Below are 5,000 nucleotides of genomic sequence, written 5' to 3'. Positions count from 1 at the left end.
CATGACTTTGGTATCCGACACTGTTTGTTCACATATGCCATGACTTCATCTTGTGTTTTTTTCTTTCTTTCTTTCTTTCTTTCTTTCATTCTTTCATTCTTCGTGTTTTCTTTCGAGAATATAAGATGGAAGAGAAGGGAAGGGACGGTTGTAAGTCTCTTCTAAAAGTTTATTTTCTCCTTTACTTTATTTTTATCTTTCTATTTTATCTTTTTAACCTCTTGATATACTGTATATTGTTTACGAATAGACAGATTTTGTCGGTAATAATAACTCGGTGTCATCGTGTAAAAAGATGGCTGTCATTTCGGAATTAATTTCCATGACTAATAACAAAATGAAAGAAAACATGGCGGTCGCGGTAGGGATAAGGGAGGAAGAAGGATATATAGAGAGAGTAGAGGGTGGGAGAGAGATAGAGAGAGAGAGAAAAGGGAGAGTGAGGGAAGAAGAAGAAAAAGGATAGAAGAGGGAGAAGATCGTACAATATATATATATATATATATATATATATATATATATATATATATATATATATATATATATATATATATATATATATATATATATATATATATATATAACAACCACGTGACCTTATCCAAAAAAAAAAAAAAGTCCCCAAGTCCCACCAAAGTGTCAATACGTCGTTGGATAAAGGATATCGGTCAATAAACAGACCTGGCGATAAAACTCTCGACTCATTCCTCTCCATCGTATTTCCGCGCCAATTGTGTGTTATTAGCGGAGGCGCGAGAGAAAAATGCTCCGTGCAAACTAACCAAGGCCATTTGTTGACTCTTGTTCCTCCATCGCCGAGAGATGTGAGCGAAAGATAGCGGATGTCATGTGAAAGGAAGAGGGAATGAGAGGGAGGGGAGTGGGGGGAGTGGGGGGAGAAGGGGTGGGGGGTGGAGGGGTGGAAGGGAAGAGGGTGGGTTATTAGGTGAGGGGGGGGAAGGGGTGAGGGAAGGAAGGAGGGAGGAGGATTGGGGTAGGGGTAGGGGGGGGCAGGGAGAGGAGCGGGGGAAGAGAAGAGGATGGGGTATGGTAGGGATGGGGAGAGATAGGGGGTAGGATGGGGGATGGGGGAAGGGTAGAGGAAAGGGGTGGGGGGGAGGGGAAAGGAAGGGGTTGGGTAGGGGAGGGAAGGAGAGAGAAAGGAGGAGGGAAGAGGATGGGGAGAGGATGGGGGAGGAAAAGGGAGACCTTACTCTAGAAATGCTAAAAATGGCGGGAATTTTTCTCTCTTCGTGTTGTGTCTAGATACACATTGTGTTGTTCCTTCATCATCATCATCACTATTATTAATGATTATTTTTCAGTGCATTCGAAATCAGTATTATGATTTCAGATACAAAAATAAGGACATGATTTGCATTTTGGTGTTTTCGGGCGACCGAAAGCAATTAAATTCTGTGATGTGGCATGACTGTGGGAATAACACGGATAATAAATAATTGCATTTTTATTTCTGTAACTAAACTTCTTTTGTTGAACGCTAGAAATGCAATATCACCATGAACACCACACACACACACACGCACACACACACACACACACATACACACACACACACACAAACACACACACACACACACACACACACACACACACACACACACACACACACACACACACACACACACACACACACACACACACACACTTACACACACACACACACACAAACACACACACACACACACACAAACACAAACACACACACACACACACAAACACACACATATTACAAACAACATGGCGGGCAATAAGACAAGATTACGATACCGTAGTCCCCCTGTGCAACAAATCAGACAGATTCCAACTGATGTTGCACACAAGCTGGACTGCATAAGCTAGACCGGTAAACAAACACTAACTTAGATACTTTATATTCCCTATTCCATATTTGGATTATGCAAATATGAAGCTTGATCGGCTTCCTTTATAGTAATTGTCTATGAAGAGGTCGCACAGCTTTGGACGCCATTGTATGATACCAACCATTCACTCCGTCTCTGGAATTCATTTGGATTGGCACAGGTGGGGGAAGAGGAAAGGGTAAAGGGGGAAGAGGAAAGAGTAAACAGGTCTTAAAACGCTCATTTCGTGTCGTAATTCAAAGTGAAATCACTCCTTTGCTCCTATTAACTGCCGTGTTATCATTCAACGCTATCTGTATTTTTGATGGTTCGTGAGGTACAGTCGGATGATAAAGATTCTTTTCTTTTCTTTTTTTTCTATTTCTCTTTTTCTCTGTTTGGGAGTGGACTTTTTTCTCTTTTATTTTCAGGTTTTTTTTATTATCATTATTTTTTTTCCTTTTTTTGAAGTTGAAGGACACGAGCTTTATCCAAAACAAATAAGTATTAAGTATTTTTTTCTTAAAGGAGCGTACATTTCTGAGATTATCTCTTAGAAAAACAACGCGAAGAAAATAAAAGAGAAGTAAGAGAAGAGAGAGAGAGAAAAAACTAAAAAAAGAAAAAGAAAAAAACAGATGAAAAATAAATAAAATAAAATATTACCTTAGCTTAATCTTGAAACAAACTCGAGAACAACGACAAAGTCCAACAATCCTCAACTGCGCCTCGTTCCACGTATCATGTTGGCGGTTAACTGTGGATAGTTATCTAGTTGTTCTTATTCCTCGGTCCCGCTATCACCCCGCCACATACATCGTGATGAATGTTCAACGACAAAAGCCATGACAATGCGGATTATGATGCTCACCTGTTGGATTCGACCAGCGGGCGATACGTGACTCTCTCCGAACAACGTGGATGGTTTTCTATGTTTAAACTCGTTTATTGGTCTAGTACCTTTTTTTTTAGTTGGGTATCACTGGGAAGATCTTGCAGTGAGAGTCCATTTCGTTTGAGAAATACAAAAAAACATAGTCGGAACTTTATCATTAGCCTCGTCAGCAGAATCTTTCTGGGTGAATGCGGATGTAAATCGGGGACAACAAAAAATCGAACACAAGGCCGAAAAAAAAGTTCTAGAAGCCTCCTCTTTCAGTCGGCCATAAAACTTTAGTGTCACTCTTTGGCAGGGACCAACGTAGGGTCACAAAATGCGTCGCTCTGTGCACATGATCGCGTGGAATGCTATCGTCTGCCACTTCATTCTCCAAGACACGTGGTGCGTATCACTACCTGGGCCATGGGCCGCATATCTGAACCCCATGGCCAGCGTTCCCTCGCATAAAAGTAATGGTAATGTATTTCACACATGTCTCCACGCCGTCGCAACGCAACCCGGCTCACTGTCAACCAAAAAGCCCCGCCATCACGTGGTGGCCAAGTCATTTCCTCCTGCTGGCCACTCAGCATCACACTGCAGTGACATACTCCACTGATCTCTCCTCTCCACTGTGTCACAAGGGAATGGCATACCTTGCAAATACTTGCATGATGCCACGGCATAAAACGGAACTTACCTCTGCTACAACAAGAACCTCGCTCAAGGGAAACACAAACACTACACAGGTGGTTAGCACCCTTCCAGGATGACTTGCCGCCACAAGACGAAGGAGCAACCGACTCTCCTAAGAACACCTGAACTATCAACTGCACTGGGCCCTATACGCGCCTCTGAGACCCCCACCCCATTGCCCACCCCCCTACCCCCAAGCCACCACCACCACTTACACCACCACGTTGCACCCCCTGTGCCCCACCTCACTTGGGCTCCCCCCCTCTCTTCCTCTCCCTCCCTGCCCCGAGTACCCCACCATGGCGGTGATGCCGTCTGCAACTACTGCAAGAGAGATGGTGAGCGACAGAGTTGGCAAGCAACATTGTACAGGTATAATACATGCGGGAGGAGTGGGGCCGGTTATGATTTACAGTTGTGTTTGGCTTCGAATGATTTCTTTTCCTTTCTTTGAGAATAGCCTTAGGAGTCTGTGATGGCCGCCTCAGCTGCGGCTCTATCCCCCGACCTCCGGCTTCGGGTTGCGTTGGGAATGGAGGAAATGAAAGGCAGTTACACACATAAACACATATATTTTTCTTTCTTTCAACGCTGGACCGTGAAAAATTAGGATATAGTTGACAGGTGAATCATAAATATCATGGGTGAGTGGCGGTTCTGATCCCTCATAGATCTCCACTAAGGCTCATTTCGCACACGCCCTAATAGGAAAACGATCCATATGGAGTGGTTAACTGAAGTTCATGATCGTCGGAGTGTCGGACAGCAAATTATTATTCCCCCCACCTGCATTACCTCCATCTAATTATCGCTTTCCTGTTAACTTCACGTCCAAAACCACGCCAAACAACCAGTCAACCTTTGCGTCGGAACAATTAAGGTGGTTCGTGTGATCATGCTATTACAATCTCAGTTTTCATGAACGTTTAACAAAAGCACATTTCCATAATGATCCTGAAAATCACAATCTTGGCGATATTGACGATAGTAATATTTCATAGAGGCGAAGGGGAAAAAAAAGGAATCGAAAAATAAAGAATTTTCACAGGAACTTCAATGCGACGCTGGCAGATTATGCCGAAGTTTGAAATCTGCGGTCAGCTAGAACGCATTGCCATATTTCATCTCGTATTTGCTCTAATGTTATGGTTAAAAAAAAACTTGGTGGAAACTAATGGTATGTTATCTCAAAGAATCACGCAAAAAGAAAAAAAAGATATGAAAATATAAACCCAATACGATCATTACGTCATACTGGTATCCACTGCGCCATCTTTTGTTCAGAGAATGTGAGAATGCATGGTCATTTATTCAAAAACATTAGCATCCTTTCATGGACCCAATACGTTACTTCTAGTCCAGCTAGTAGAGAGGCTAGTAGTGCATGGCTAACTTCAACTGCTAGGTTTCACATGACTCCGCGAAAAGATGCATTTCAATGTCGGGTGACTCAGCGGAAAGCTTATTTCTTTGTTTCAACCGCCCGACGCATAAACCGGCGTTTACAAATCATATGAGGTACTTGCGGGTGAGTACAACATAAACTCTATTTACTTGTG

The 5,000-nt window shown here is 42.8% G+C and overlaps 1 protein-coding gene across 6 annotated transcripts in view; it reads right to left on the bottom strand.

The window, feature by feature from the left end:
* Positions 1 to 5,000, bottom strand: part of LOC122242079 (homeotic protein ultrabithorax) — an 865,946-nt gene that overhangs the window by 634,052 nt on the left and 226,894 nt on the right. For 2 of the 6 annotated variants that reach the window (XM_086556354.1, XM_086556357.1), the window contains exon 1: positions 3,446 to 3,582. The exons of the other annotated variants lie outside the window; for them this stretch is intronic. The gene's annotated coding sequence lies outside the window, so the exon portion shown is untranslated. Of the gene's footprint in view, positions 1 to 3,445; positions 3,583 to 5,000 lie in introns of those variants that run through there. 6 annotated transcript variants of the gene reach the window in all.

The sequence above is a fragment of the Penaeus japonicus genome, unplaced genomic scaffold, assembly GCF_977035675.1.
Source record: "Penaeus japonicus unplaced genomic scaffold, GWHDUDI00000001_assembly GWHDUDI00000032, whole genome shotgun sequence".
In the NCBI taxonomy this organism is placed as follows: Eukaryota; Metazoa; Arthropoda; class Malacostraca; order Decapoda; family Penaeidae; genus Penaeus; species Penaeus japonicus.
The sequence above is the reverse complement of the archived record's forward strand: the minus strand, read 5'-3'. Positions and strand labels throughout refer to the sequence as shown.